The following is a 16780-nucleotide window of genomic DNA, read 5'->3' on the forward strand; positions in this document are numbered from 1 at the left end:
ACTTGATTTACAGGCTATAAAATCAACTCTCCTAATATCCATGACACCAAAGGAAAACAACAACAAACAGCGGGTTATGTACAAAGGAATTAAAATCAGCCCGTGTTACCAAAAGACAATGGGGGAATGTATATGGAATCTTGAGCAAATTCTGAATTGTCTGAGAATTTTATACCCACACACGTTACGTGACAGTAAAAAAAAAAAAAAAAAGACATTTTCAAAAACATAAGGATTCAAAAAATATACCGTCCCTAAACCCTGTCTCGCTTGATTATATAATTGTGTTGAAGACGGATTAGGTTGCAAATGTCAAAAATTATTTCTGGAAGAGATGATATATAATGTTAAGTGCAATTTAACAACAATAATCTGATTACATAACTCCAGGTTATATTCACCAAATCCAGAAAATTTGGAGCTAAGAGAAGTAAAGTTTTTTAAAGACCCTTGCATGAGGAAAAGGGGTTGGAAAGAACACAATTAAAATAATATGTTTCAGGGCAGCCTGGGTGGCGCAGCGGTTTAGCGCCGCCTTCAGCCCAGGGCGTGATCCTGGAGACCCAGGATAGAGTCCCACGTCGGGCTCCCTGCATGGAGCCTGCTTCTCCCTCTGCCTGTGTCTCTGCCTCTCTCTCTCTCTCTCATAAATAAATAAAATCTTAAAAAAATAATATGTTTCAGGGGCACCTGGGTGACTCAGTTAGGTGTCTGCCTTCTGCTCGGGTCATGATCCCAGGGTCCTGGAATAGAGCCCAAGCATCAGCTCCCTACTCAGTGGGGAGTCTGCTTCTTCTGCTCCCCTCCACCCTGCTCATTCTCTCTCTCTCTCTCTCACTCTCTCTCTCGCTCATTTTCTCTCTCAAATAAATAAAATCGTTTAAAAAATAATGTTTCATTCTGCACTTTTATATCGAATTAAGTATATACTGGAAGGTTGCTGAAACACTAGGAGACTTTTAAAACAGCATATTTTCCTTCCAAAGCATGAACAAAGAGGAAAGAAAAAAAAGATAGTGCCCACAGCAAAAGTGAAAACAAAGGGAACAAGAAGCCATAAAATTCAATATAACAGTCGCTAAGTCAACACATACATTCCTATTAAGATTTGCAAATAAGGTTTTTAAAACTGCAATCAGCTGCTTATTAAAAATGCTTCTCAGATAAAAATTGAGAAATTGAACCACAGTAGCAAGGAGTCTGGTTTCTAACCACACATCCAAATAAGAAGAAAACAAGGCTGGCACCAATAATTGCACGCAGACATTCAGAGGAAAAGGACAAAGTGAGCTTTGAAAGGGTATTTCACAGCGACAGAAACACCGACAACTATGACAAGTAGTTGGGCGTACACTGCAAGTTTGCTGCTTGTAATAATTCCCTACAGACCCAAGAAAATCAACTTGGGTCAAAAGCAGAACGACCAGGAGATGTGGTAAAGTGAATCCAAATGATGTTACCTTATAAAAACCAACACCTTTTCATGCCAGCACTACCCACCTTGGAAATATGATCGAAAAAAATCTTCCATTTCACGAAATCAACTAAAATATAAAAACAACCTCTTGAATTAAATTTTATTTTATTTATTTTTTTTGAATTAAATTTTAAAACAGAACTGGAAAGCTTTACTGAAGAAGCAATCATAAATAAAAATACCTGTGATTTGGTTCTGAAATTAGACAACGCGATTTTAATTTAATTTGGAATAACAAGATAGGTTAATCAAAATATTTGGGAGCAAAAGAAATCTTTAAAGTGATCATATCCCTAAGATTGCATCTCGAGGAGATATTCAGATATTGGCACAAAAAAATTATGTTGAAAGGCTCCTGTTTATCACAGCATTATTTAAAATAGGGAATAGTTGGAAATCAATATACAGAAGAAGGGGCATAGAAATAAGTTATACAAATGCTGGAATACCACGAAGCCACTAAAAAACAAAACAGCCAAGTAATGTACCCCCTCCCCCACTCTCACAATATTGGGACATGAGGAAATGCTACATAACAAAAGCCAAGGTAAAAAAAAAAAAAAAAAAGGCAAACTAGAACCAATGCAATTCCAAATTTGTAAGTCTATCATATTTTTGACACAAATACCTGATATTGTGAACAATGGGTGTCTGTGGATGGTGTGTTTACATATGACTTTTGCTTTCTTCCTCCTCCTCCCTCATTCCTCTTCCTCCTTTCTTTTCTAAAAAGAGAAAGCATTACACTTAAAATCAGAAAAGGGGGACATTCAGAAAATAAAGAGTCGATTAGAGGCGACAATCAGGTGGTGACTGGGGTCCCCGACGCAGGGTTTTTTATTTGCAGGACTGTGAGGCCAGGAGGAGGGCGCACCCCGAACAGACGAGAGAGAAGGGAGCACAAAGGCTGGACCCGATCCCCAGACAGAGGATGGATGACAACGTGGGGACAAACAGAAGCATCCGCAGCGACTCCTGGTGAATCCAGGATGGCTTTCCGCAGGATGCAGGGCCACCTGCTGAGAAAGAAGAGGCAGGAGGCGTCCAGGAAAAGAAGAAAAAAGGCAAAAGTGAAGTCAGACCCCCGCAAAGGGCTGCCCCGCGCCCACCCGCGACCGCGGAGCAGGGAGGTCCGGGTCTGCAGGGCGGGGCCGGCGCCGGGCGCAAACCACCACCCCGCGGACCCAGGGCCTCGTCGAGGCATCCGGGGCTTCGGAAACTTCCCAAGCAAGGACGCTGCTATTGGCTCCTGCTACTGGCATGATGTCATCATCAGCCAATCGCAAGTCAGCTGAGCCTCCGGGCCTGAGGAGTTCTTTAAGGAGTTAATTAACGCTTCCCTAACCCTAGGAGCGCGCAGAAGACAGCGGTGCCTCTTATTGGGCTGCTCTTTGCCAGCCTTGGGGAGTGAGGAAGTGGAGTTAGAGCTACACCGTTAGAGCAGTGGGGCCGGGGGCACCTGCGCGGCTCAGGGGTCGAGCGCCTGCCTTTGGCTCAGATCCTGATCCCTGCGTCCTGGGATCAATCTGCATGAGCCTGCTCCTCCCTCTGCCTCTGTCTCTGTCTCTTTGTGTCTCTCATGAATAAATAAATAAATAAATAAATAAATAAATAAATAAATAAAATCTTAAAAAAATAAATAAATAAAAGAACAGATAGTGCCAGGTTTTCCAGCTAAAGGTGCAGATGCAATATTTTAAAGTATAGAAGTACGTAGGTTTATTCAGAAAATTGTTCAATGACCCCAAATTCCACCACCTCTTAGACATTTCGATGTAATCCTTTCCTGTACTTTTAAACTCAATAGTGTGGGATATTATAGAAATGAACTCACGCTACGTTTTCTTTGCGGCTTTTTAAATCCCCCTGCTGTGAGACTTTTGTTATTAAATAGTTTTCAAATGCACAGTATTTAATAACTGCAAAACTTTTCAACTAGGGGATCCCTGGGTGGCTCAGTGGTTTAGAGCCTGCCTTTCAGGGCATGATCTTGGAGAGGAGGGATCGAGTCCCACATCAGGCTCCCTGCATGGAACCTGTTTCTCCCTCTGCCTGTGTCTCTGCCTCTCTCTCTCTCTCTCTCTCTCTCTCTGTGTGTGTGTGTGTGTGTGTCTCAGGAATAAATAAATAAAATCTTTAAAAAAAACTTTTCAACTAAATGGAAATCTCTAAGTACACCAGTATATGGATCTATGCCATCATTTTTACTGGCTGCAAGGAATTGCATTGTATGGATATATCATAATTTATTTTTAAAGTGCCCAGGCCACTATTGAAAATGCTGCAGCTACAAGTATTATAGGACACTTGTCCAGTGAATTGCTTAAGGAGAAATTCCTAGAAGTGAAATTCCCGTGTCAAACATTAAAATACATGTTCTCAGACTGCTCTCCAGAAATGTAAATAGTCTATGAGACTGCGCAGTTCTTTATACCCTAAACAAACTTGGATGTTTCCAATCTCTTACACCTTTGATAATCTAGTACAAAATGATAGCTCATGAATCTTTTTTTATTCATATTCTTCATTATTAGTGATGTTGATCGTGTTTTTCTTTTTTTATTTTTTTCATCATGTTTTCATGTATTCAGTGGCCTTTTATATTTCTTTTCTGAATTATCTGTCTTCCTTCCCTATTTTTTATATCAGGATGTTTGTCTTTTTCTAATCCATTTGCAAGATCTCTAATTTCATCTTGACAGTATTTTCTTGACTCTTTTTTCATAGGGACATAGTGGGTGTATTATTATTATGCTGTTTTGACAGGCTATTGTTTCAGTGTTCAGGTACTTTTGTAGTGCATCTGGCCAACTTTCCTATTTTTTTTCTGTGCTGTGGAAGAGTTTTGTGTAGTATGTTCCTGGAAAGTTTACAGACCCAGAGCCATTATTGGAGACAATTCCTTGACTACTTAAAAAATATCTTATAGAATATTTAGTCAATTCAGTTTAATTGATCTGTTCTTCATTAAATTTTTATTATTTTAGTTCAATTAAAGTTTTAAATAAAATCGTATTAAAATTTCTTTATCAAAAATTTAAAAATTAGTAGTATTCACTTGGGTATAAATGCAAAATTCAAAAGGAAGACAGTACAAGTTAGGTTTCCCTCTTCTCTCAGTCCCAAACATCTATGTCTTCTTTCCATAGACAAGCACTATTATCTGGTTTATTATGGGTCTTTCCAGAGATATACTAAAATAACAAAAACACATCTTTTTTTTTTAAACCACAAAATCGTCACAGATTATAAATATCTTCATCTTTTTAAAAATATATTTTGAAGATTTTATCTTATATAACAAACACATAAGAGTTACCTCACTTTTTCAAGAGCCATTGTATGGAATTTATAATTTATTTACATCATTTAAAAAAATTAAGGTTATTTCTAATATTTTCTATTACAAATGATATGACAGTAACCATCCTTACACGTAACTATCAAATCTTTAAGTTGCTTCCTTTTATTAAGCAAGGTTAGCCCATTTGTAACAATTGGCATAACAAGCTTAAATTTATACCCTGTTTTTACTGCTTCTTCATTTTTATAATCTTTATGATTTTATATTTTATGATATTTAAAATTTTGTAATTTTTATATTTTACTATATATCTGTGTTTGTATGAATGTTTATGTTTCTTTTTCATTATTGGGAAGTTTTTTATTTTAGGTCTTATGGTCATCTGACTATAAACATTACTTAAGCTGTTTTTATTCTTTGAAGTAAAAAAAATGAGGCCTGTATAATTTTTGCAGTTTGTAACTGTTGATGATTTCTTTGTAGTTTTATATATAACCATTTAAAAAATATTCTGTGCTTCAGGTAGGGATTTTAAAAAGGTTTTATAAATTCTTTCATGCTCCTCTTTTGAAGGGAGGGATCTAATTCCCCTAAGTGTGTGCCAGACTCAGCAATTCAATTCTAAAATAAGATAAAGCAGAAATGATGTTGTGCAACCTTGGAAAATATAAAAGCACTGAAGCTTCCATCCTGGTTCCTCTCCCTCTCTTGGGTCACTTGCTGACACCTTACCTGCAACACCTCAAGAAACCTAGAGCCAGAACCACCCAGCTAAGCCACTCCTGGGTTACTGACTCTCAGAGACTGTGTCAGATAATAAATGTTTGTCATTTTAAGTTTTGAAGTAATATTTTTCACACTAGATAACTAATGCACACTATTCATACTTCCTGTTGAATTATATTTTATCTGACATAATATTGCTACTCTATTTTATTTTTGTGTCCATTTGTCCACTTTATACTGGTTCATCCTTTTAGTTTTAACTTTCTGTGTCATTTTTAAAAGATATATCTGCAATAAATTAATAAAATGAGACTTTTCAGATTTGTTTTTAATAGAAAAGTCTAAAATTTATTTTTACTGACACCCTGTTTTATGTGTTTTACATTTCTTTGTTTTATTTTCTCCCCATATTTTGCTGTATAAAGTGCATTTTTTTTGCGTTTTTTTCCTCTAGAAATTTGCAAACTACTTATGCTTCTTGTAGTTTTAGTAGCTGTCTTCAGTTTTCTTTTTTAAGATTTATTTTATTTACTTAAGTAATCTCTATACCCAATGTGCAGCTTGAACTCACAACCCCAAGATCAAGAGTCACACATGCCATTGACTGAGGCAGCCAGTTTCCCCCTATCTTTAGTTTACTGGAAAAGATAACTAACACTCCTCACTCCTTTTATGAAATTGACATTACAAATCAACACCTAAAAGGGATATTATAAGAAAGATAATTATAGAACAATTTCATTTATAAGTTTATTTCAGGAATTTATTTCATTCCTGGCTTTTAAAGTTTCAGAATCAATTATTTCATCCCATTAACAAGAGAAAAAAATGTATGATCATCTCAGAAGGGCAGAAAAATCATCTGATAAAATTCAACAGCCATTTATTAGAAAATTCTTTGAAAACTGGGAACAGAAACAAAAAAATTTAATCTAATAATTGAGAATATGCAAAAACCTAGAGGAAACACATACTTAATGATGAAATGTTAAAAGCCTTTTTCTTGAAGTTAGGAATAGGACAAAGATGACCACAATTACTACTTCTATTCAGCATCTTTTTGGAGGTTCTAGACAATGGGACAGGCAAGATAAAGAAATAAGAGGCATAAGGATTGAAAAGAAAAAAGATACAACTCAGTATCTATAGGTGGTACAATTATTTGTGTAGGTAAATCAAAATATTTTACACATAAATTATTAACAAATGAGTCTGATAAGAAACTAAAATATGAAGTTAAGCAAAAGACATTTTCCTTTTTTTTTTTAAGATTTTATTTGTTTATTCATGAAAGACACACAGAGAGAGGCAGAGACATAGGCAGAGGGAATAGCAGGCTCCATGCAGGGAGCCTGATGTGGAGCTTGATCCTAGGACTGTGGAATCACACCCTGAGCCAAAGGCAGATGCTCAACCACTGAGCCACCCAGGAATCCCACAAAAGACATTTTCAACAAAAGATATTTCAGTCATATTGAAAAATTAAATATTGAGGAATAAAAATAACAAAATATGTTGAAGACTGTACACAGAAAAGTATAAAACATTTGAAACTTGAAAAAATAAATAAATCCTTGTGATTTAAAAAAAGCATTTTAAGAAAATTGAAGATCTAAATAAATAGCAAATATACCATGTGCATGGATTGTAATATTTAATCAATATTAAGATGTCAATTCTCCCCCAATTGTTCGAAAGATGCAACACATTCCCAGTCAAAATCCCATATGATTTATAAAAATATATTAGGTAGATTGTAGAATCAAATGTAAAAAGCAAATAATGCTTTCAAATGTGAAGATAAAATAAGTAAATATGTTCATACTTCCATATCTGAAATTGTGCCACATGCTTCCTCTAATTTAAGAATTCCACTCTCCCTCTGGGTTCCCCTTTAAAAAAGTATTGATTCATATTCAGCTCTCATGTTAGCTGTTCTAAATAGTTGTCTCTATCAGGTGCTTTGGGAAACACAGGGTGAGAATCACTATTTCCTGAGTCAGAGGAAGCCTCCCAGAAGGGATGACAAGTGTACTGGGATTTAAAAAGATAAATAGGAGCTAGCCAGACGGAGAGATGGTGGGAAGTCACCCCACCCATGAGGAAGGTTGGTGTATTCAAAGGTGAGTAGCTGGAAATGGTGTGGCATCTTTGGGGGAACCAACTCTATTTTGTTACAGCTTGAAAGGAGTTCAATGTGTGTGTGTGTGTGTGTGTGTGTGTGTGTGTGTGTGTGTGTGGTGCAAGAGGGGAGAGTGTTGTGCATGGAAGGCCTTAGAGACACACAGAGAGGTTTGGACTTTTTCTTGTAGGTGCTGGGGAGCCACTGAAGGTTTTAAAGGAGGGTGAAGGTATGATCGGGAACAGATTTTTCCTTTTTCTTTTCCCCTAGCCCGTAGCCCAGTGAGTTTATTCTCTGTATGAGGACAGAATGACAATAATGGCTTGACTTCCACAGCCATGATGCTCATTACTTAAAGAATTATAGCCACTCATGGGCCTTGGAGTCATCCCAGGGGAGCTGAGGGCATCATTGGAGTCCTCAGTGTCTCAGCAGCCGGGATGATGTCATGCTTTCTGTGACTTGAGTCCTCCCCCCAGGGACAACATTCACTGTGCCCATTACTAGTAAGCCTCTCTCCAGGTGGAGAGTGCATGCCCACAGGCTGAAGAAGGCCCAAAATGGGGAGCTGAAATTCAGGCTGAGGTAAATGCCCAGAGGTGGCTCGTGATGTTTTATAAACATTAAACATGGTGTTGACAGTGGTTTCCGATCTCTCCATCTCTAGATGAGCTCTGTTAGGGAAATGGTGAAGTAAGACCTGTGGAAGACCTCTGAGGTGGGTCCTATTCCCTTTGGCCTGGTGGACTTTCCTGTGTACTTTTCTATAGCCTTCCTCATTATCCATGAAGGCATCTTAAATTATGACAGATTTTAACAGTTCATCAGGAGGGTAAGTTGTTCAGAACTTGAACACATAACCCACAAAGTAGTACAAATTTGCTTCTGGTGCCTTAGAATGAAGCCATCTACTGTCTCTGTGCCCCAAATTTATCCTCGGCTTTCTTCTTCCTGGGACGTTTCTGGTATATCCTGGGCTTACATCCTGCCAGATTATCCTAATACCTGTACCTGTGTTTTGTTGAGAGGTACCACTCAGTCAAAGGAAAGAAGGGAGCAGACAGAGACAGTGAACTATCTTTGTCTTCTCTGTGAGCTCCTTTAGAGCCACAGTGAGGAGCCCCTGGGTGGCTCAGTTGGCTAAAGGACCGACTCTTGATTTCAGCTCAGGTCATGATCTCAGGGTCCTGGGATCCAGCCCAGTGTTGGGCTCTGTGATCAACATGGAGTCTGCTTGTCCCTCTCCGCCCCCCCCTCAAATAACCAAATAAAATCTTTTAAAAAAAGAGCCACAATGATAGCCAAAGGGCCTTAGATGTGACCTGGCTCAACCCTGTCATTTTACAGGCTGGAGGCTTGAATCCCCACATCCTTTCTCCCTCCCAGAGAACACTACAAAACCCTTGCATCAAGTGCTATGACCAAGTTCTTGTATGAGAATCGGGATTTCTGAGGCCAGTTCGTTTCTTGTCATTTGTTCATGGTTTATTCATGGCTTCCTTAATCCCATAGTTTTTGAGACTCCTAGGCAGTGAGATCCACAGAGAATAACAAGTCCATCAGTCCTTGCCCTCAAGAAGCTCACAGTCTAATGGAAAGACAGGCAGTAAAATACATTGTGAACTTTGGTGTCAACATTCTGTCTGAGGCCAGAGAGGAGTGGGGGGGTGGGGGAGGCAGAGGGCGTCCTATAGAGGGGACAGGAAGGATGAGCAGGAGAGGGTGGCCCAGAGGAAGAAGGAGGTCACTCCCTACACTGTCTGGATTGTAGCTTACTTGAAGCCTTTTGGATTTATGGATTTTGTTTTCATAATATTAACCTAAACAAAACATTTGGTGTAGCACAGAGTCTTGGAGCCAGAAAACCTTGGCTCATTGCCGTCTGGCTTCTATACATAGCGATGTGACCTTGGTCAAGCTAGTTATCTCCTTGAGACTCAGTTACTTTATCTGTAATATGATAATAGCTATTCCTGCCATATAGGTTGATTCCGAAAATTAAATGAGATAATCTACGTCAAGAACCTAGCAGAAGGAATCCCTGGGTGGCTCAGCAGTTTAGCGCCTGCCTTCGGTCCAGGGCTGATCCTGGAGTCCCAGGATCAAGTCCCACCTCGGGCTCCCTGCATGGAGCCTGCTTCTCCCTCTGCCTGTGTCTCTGCCTCTCTCTCCCTTTGTGTCTCTCATGAATAAATAAATAAAATCTTAAAAAAAAAAAGAACCTAGCAGAGAAGCCAAGCCACATAGGAATCGGTATGTAGCAATGTTGCTGGTGTTGTTTCAGGCTGAGATTCCAAGGAAATAGAGCCAAACACTCTTTCATGTTAAGGTGAGGAGGTGAGACCCAGATGCAAGTTATATAAAGGGGACTGATACCTTGTTTTGCCACCCCCAGCTGACCACCTTCTTCTAACCTTTAAGAGAAGTTGAGAAACCAAAGGGTAGGACTGAGGTTAGAATGAGGATTTCTGATGGGCACTGAGTGGGGCACTTGGCAGGATGAGCACTGAGTGTTATGCTATATGTTGGCAAATTGAACTCCAATAAAAAAATTGATTATAAAAAAAAAGAAGGAGGATTTCTTTGAGGAGCCTTGTTGGGATGCTGTGGGCTCCGCCCTCTCTCCCAATCCCTCCAGCTCCATGCTTCCACCATGGAGAATGAAGGACATGCCTTTCTCTTATCCCAAGACCAAGGACAGGAATTTCTTAGGGGACACCTGGAGCACTTCCTACTGGATGCCAGAGGTTACAGTGGGCTGGCATCTTGGTAATGCTTGAGAAGTCAGACTGTGAGGGTCCACGCTTGGTGGATAGCTCTGATGGCAGAGGAGAGAGGTTGCTGCATCAGGAATAGCCTGAGCCCACAGGCTTGTCAGAAAAAAGTGCATGTGAGAAGCTCCTGAGCACCTGATGTGGCCAGTGTGATGAGCTTCCTGGAGTTTGTCTCCGATTCCACCCAAAGGGGCCGCCTTGAGGGGAGAGGGCCCTAACACAGAGAAGCTGGTGTGTACCTCCTCTCCCCAGGAGCTGCTAGAGCAATCAGTTACAGAGGCACCCACCCAACTACCCACTATAAGGGAGCTGCAAGCAAGAAAGGCCAGAAATGGGGTGGGGGCTCTCTGAAGAGCCCTCCAGAGTGCTCCAAAGGAAGAAGTCAGCTCTGAACACCTGCAAGGCCCAGAGAAGACCAGTTCATCACCATGACTGAGACATCCTTCTCCCCCCACGCCCCACTCCCATTCTGGCAGGAGGGGAAGAAAGGAAGGCGGGGTGCTGAAGAGGAGCTGACCCCAGCCCCAAACACCCCCAGGATGGAGGGAGACAGAAGTGGTAACTTCTAACAAAATTGGAAATCTTTGTGAGACATACTAATTTTTTTTTTTTAAGTAGGTTCCACACCTAGCGTGGAGCCCAACGCAGGGCCTAAACTCACAACCCTGAGATCAAGACCTGAGCTGGGATCAAGAGTCAGATATTTAACTGACTGAGCCCCCCGGGTGCCCTGGGACATACTAATTGTTGAATTAAGGCTGCTTTAGGAACTGAGAAGAGAGTCTGCAGCAAAGCCACAAGATTGGCTGGTGTTTTCATCCAGGAGCATTAGTTGCCTGTTACAAGTTGTGTTTGTTCAACTGCGTTTTGATTTTACTATTATAGTTCACTGAATACACCACTCAGGAAAGCCAGTGCCCTACCCATGCTGTTCTCTTGACCTGAAATGCCCTCCCTACCCCTGCCCTCCACCCTGGTCCCTCATCCAAACAAGAGCGCATCACCTTCTCCTTTAGACAGTCTCTCTTGACCCTCCCTGTCCTTCCTTACCTTTGTGGAGAGAGAAGGGGCTCACCTGTCTGGATTGCAGGAGGACACACCCACCAGTGCCCCACCTTCGGTCAAGATACTGTTCTTTACAATAATTGTTTTTGCCATTCCCACACAGTGTTGTTGTTGTTTAATCAGATTTATTGAGGTATGATTTACCAACAATAAAATAAACTCATTTTAAGGTCAGTGGGTTTTGACAAATACATAAACCCACACCTGTCACTACCACAATCAAGGTATGGAATATTTCTGTCACCCAAAGTTCCCTTGTCCTTCCCCCAGATAATCCCCACCTCTGCCCTGCCCCAGGCAACCCCAATCTGCTTTCTATCCTCCAGATGAGATTTATCTTTCCTAGAGCTTCATAGAAATGAAATTGTACACGACAATTCAAGTTTAATCAAGAAAAATCTGTCTACATAAGAAAAAGCCAATTTCTTTCTAGAAAATAAGAAAGTCAGTGTAAAATATGAGTTGTTTCCAAGCCAATATGTATTCTCTTTGGAAAGTAAACACATCGAAATATAATCTTCCTGATTGTATTTTCTGATTAGCTCAAAATCCCTGTCCTCTTCCTCCATCGCTGCTCCTCCATTTTATGTTCCATTTTCCTTTGATGTCTTATTTATTTTGCTAGAATATAAAAATGTTATTGGCATTCTGCTTATGGGCATTTCTAATTTCCTTGGATTTGGATACAAATTGATTTTTCATGGGCTCATATATCTTCAAGATTACTTTGCTTGAATTTGGACTATTCATTGATCTAATATATTTTTGAAGACATTGAGCAGCATGAAGCAGATTCTAAACTACATGAATGAAATTCACCGTGGCTTTTTGTCATTGTGGCAAGACTGTATGTATTTTTTCCTTTTCTGCCTTTTTTATAGTCTTCCAAGTCCCTTCCGTCCTTTAAACCTAAATTCCATAGGGGAGGTACTAGTTGCCTCCACACCCTCCCAGCTTCCATCTCTCTGTATTCCTGAGTGGGGCCAGGAGGGAATCTGCCAGGATGACCCCAGAAGTGATTCCATCTCCTCATTCCAGCACCTTCCATGTACAGACAGGCATGCAACAGGCAGAACTGGGTGCCTGACTGCTATCACCTCTGCCGGACTCTAGCCCTTCTGACAGCCTGTACTAGAGGTACACCTATTAGCTCCTTGCTGTGACACCCAGAAGGCATCTCTCTGAGGGGTTCAGCCCCTGGGAGTCTTATACTGGGGGAAGAAACAGCTTTAGTGCTAGGTCAAGATATGCAGAAAGCAAATATTCTCCTGTCCCCAGCTTTTTAAAAATTTTTTGCCTAATCCAGTGTAAGTGTTCTGCAGTTGGCAATTAGCTTTTTGTTCAGAGACAGTTTTGCAGTGAGCACAATGTTGCTATTTTATAACTGGTCGGCAACCTGGTGGGTACCCGTGTGGGATGTCTCAGCTCTCCACAATGCCACCCTCTGAGAACAGAACCCATGCAGATTCATACCATGCAACCCAGCCCCTGGCCCGTCCTTGACATCAGACACACACACCTGATTGAAACTGGGCCAAATGGATTCTTTGGCCTGGATATTTGAAATTGGGATTGAAAGAGGGGCTCAGTCTCTCGCCTTAAGAAACATGGGATGGCCAGTGCTTAGAAAGCAGAGTCTGTCATGGGGATGGAAGAAATAGCCTTGTAGACAGATGTGGACCAGAGTAAGCATGGGTGCTAGGGGCAAGAGGCACACCCACATACAGAGAGGGGAGGCACAGAGGGAGGGAGAAAGGGAGAGAAGAGGGAGGGAGGAAAGGAGAGAGACAGGGAGGGAGAGAAGAGGAGGGAGGGGGAGGGAGGGAAGAGGAGGGAGGGGGAGAGAGGGAGGGAGAGAGACAGAGAGGGAGAGAAGAGGAGGGAGGGGGAGGGAGGGAAGAGGAGGGAGGGGGAGAGAGAGGGAGGGAGAGAGACAGAGAGGGGGAGAAGAGGAGGGAGGGGGAGGGAGGAGAGAGGACAGGGAAGGTGAGAAGAGGAGGAAGGGGGAGGGAGGGAGGGAGAGAAGAAGAGGGAGGGGGTGGGAGGGAGGGAGAGAGGACAGGAAGGGAGAGAAGAGGAGGGAGGGGGAGGGAGGGAAGGAGGGAAAGAGATAGAGAGGGATGGGGAGGGAGGGAGGGAGGGGGGAAGGCTGCTCAGATGCTGCTGGCTTCCAGTTTCCAGTCCCAGCACAGCTGGCCCTTTGTGTTGGTTTCCATGTGAAATTCCTATAAACTTGAATGAACTTCCTGTTTATGCTTGAGGTGACTTGGAGGAGTTTCCTGTTAATCTGCAGCCCTAAGACTGGGGGGTGACGGTAGGGGGAAGATGCAGCCTGGCATCCGGGGACGCAAAGATTCACCCAACACCTAGGTGGGCCCTCTGGGCTTGGAAAGCATCCGGATCCCCCGTCCTGGGACAGGGAGGAGTATTCCAGTGGAACATAGTGGAGCAGGGGCTGAAAGACCTGCTGAGGTTAGTGTCAGTGTTCTGGGCCTTGGACAATTTTCACCTCGAGGCTGAGGCTTCAGCAGGCTTGAGAGGCCACACGGAGGGATGTCCGACTGCCCTGGCTCCTGGGACCCGGTAAGGTGCATGGAGACATGAGCCAGGGTGCGGCTTCCCGCTTACAGCGGAAGGGGCGACAGGCCACTTGTGCCTCTGCGCTCCCCGGAGCCCTTTCTCTGATGACACAGGAGCCAAGTCCGCTCTTGAAGTAGACTTACTGAGCGGTAGCACTTGACGCCGCACAGGGACCCACATGGAGAACTCAATGCAGAGCAGCAATTTTGAAACAGGGCGATCCTGGGACTGGGAAGGAGGACACGTGCGACACGCCAAGGGTGTCTGGGAGGCCTGATCCTTTGAGGCTTTTTCCAAGTCGATCTGCTGTGTCCTCTGGCTGGGCAGCGGGGGTGATGCCTGGTGCCGGGAGGCACACCTGGGGTGCTCCATCAGCTGATGAGGGAAAGCAGACCATCTCCACTGCCCTCCACATCCTGGGGAGAAACACACTCAACGAAGAACCCAGGCACAGCCCTCAGGGCTCCTTCTAAGAACATGAAGCCCGCACAGATGTGGCCTGTCTCTGCCTGTCCAGTTTAACAAGCTGTCTAGAAAAGGCTTCGAGCAAATCAAGTCTCCCTAAATTAAATCAGGGCTGTGCATTGAGGTCTTACAGGCACCATGCTGCCAGGGAAACCTCACAGGATCTTTAGAGCAACACAGATCCACTGTGCAGGGCTTCTCAGTCCCCAAGGCAAGCCCAGATCCAAGCTCAGAGGCTGCTGGCTTCATTCAGAAGGTTTTCACCCCCCACAGCCAGTTCCTCCCAGTCTCGCCCCAGGAGTGGTTCTGGAGGGCCCCGGACAAGGCCATGGCCCCAAGGGGCAGGACATAGAGTGGCTCCACCAGATAACCAGTGTCGCAAGAGTCAGCATGCAATGGCCATGGCCTCGTCAGGTATCCAGTGATACCCGCAAAGGGTAGCAGCTCCATCAGAAGGCAACGGGGTCCTTCATGGCTGTGAAGCAGCCACATGCATGAAGCAGTGGAGACAGTACTTTACAAAGAAGGAAGTGAAAAAAAAAAGAAGGAAGTGGCTTTGCAGAGAGCGGAGAGAGACAGAGAGAGAGAGAGAGAGACAAAGAGACACAGAGAAACAGGGAGACACAGAAACTGATTAGTGATTGCTTTTCTGTTGTTTTTTTTTTTAAGATTTTATTTATTTATTCATGAGAGATACAGAGAGGGAGAGAGAAGCAGAGACACAGGCAGAGGGAGAAGCAGGCTCCATGCAGGGAGCCTGATGTGGGACTTGATCCCGGGACTCCAGGATTACTCCCTGGGCCATAGGCAGGTGCTAAACTGCTGAGCCACCCAGGGATCCCTCTGGTTCTTGATTTTTTAGAGAAGTGTTGCACTCTTTGCTTTGGGTTTGGTGAAATATGCCTGACACTCCTCCTGCCTTAAAACAAACAAACAAACAAACAAACACCAAAAAAGCTCCCCACCCCCCAAACCATCTTTTAATACTGAAATAACTCTAGATCTGGAGAAAGTTGCCAGGATAGTCCAGAAAAGTCCCATGGACCCCTCACTGTTTCCCCCATGGTTATAGTTTACGTAACTATAGTACAATATCAGATCAGGAAATTGACGTTGGTATAACGTGTGCCATTTTGCCACATGTATAGATCTGCAGTCAAGACACAGAACTAGTCCATCCTATAAGCATCTTCTTACTACCACCTCTGTGTAGTCACCCCTCTTCCTACCGTTCCTAATCCCTGGCAGCTACCAATCTGTTTTTCACCTCTATAACTTTGTCATTTTGAGAATATTCTGCAAGTGGAATCACGATCTGTGGCCTTTTGAAGCTGAATTTTTTAAAAGATCTATTGATTTATTTATTCATGAGAGACACAGAGAGAGAGGCAGAGACATAGAAAGACGGAGAAGCAGGTTCCTCACAGGAAGCCCAATGTGGGACTCGATCCCCCGACCTGGGATTATGCCCTGAGCCAAGGCAGACGCTCAACTACTGAGATACCCAGTCATCCTGAGGCTGACTTTTTTTTTTTTTTTTAACTTAGTGTAATTCTTTGGGATGCACCCAAGTTGTTATATATATTAATCGTCCATCCACTGCTATTGCAGACTAGTATTCCGGGCATGGGTCTACTATATTCATTTAACTAGTCACCTCTCCAGAGACACTTTGGTTGTTTCCAGTTTGGAGTTATTACAAATAAAGCTGCTATGAGCATTTGTGTACTACCCATTTTGTGTGAACATGTTTCCATTTTTCTGGGAAGAATGCTGGGGAGTGCAATTGACGGGTTGTATGTTGAGTGTGTGTGTTGTTGGTTTTCTTTTTCTCCAAGAAACTATGGAGTGGCTATGCCATTTTACAGTCACTCCAGCTATGTATGAGAGTTCCAGATTCTCTTCATCATCACCAGATTCGATATTGCCATTTTTTATTTTAATTGTTCTAATCTCATTGCGACCTTACGTTGCATCTCCCTTATCCCTAATAATGTTAAACTTTTTTTTTTTTTTTGGTGTATATTTGTTGTCTGTATATTCTCATTGATGAAATGTCTCTTTGTATCTTTTGCCCATTTTCTTTCTTTTTTTTTTCCCTTGGCAATCCTGTATTTATTACTACTCCCAAATTCCAACAATCATCTCATTAAGCTTATCTGTAAAACACTGATATATGAAGAGGGGTGTGAGGGTGTGGGTGGGAAGGAAGGCTATCCACTTCTTCATGTCTGCAGAGAAAGATCTTTTTGGATGACAATCCCATG

Source organism: Canis lupus, chromosome 25 (assembly GCF_003254725.2).
Source record: "Canis lupus dingo isolate Sandy chromosome 25, ASM325472v2, whole genome shotgun sequence".
In the NCBI taxonomy this organism is placed as follows: Eukaryota; Metazoa; Chordata; class Mammalia; order Carnivora; family Canidae; genus Canis; species Canis lupus.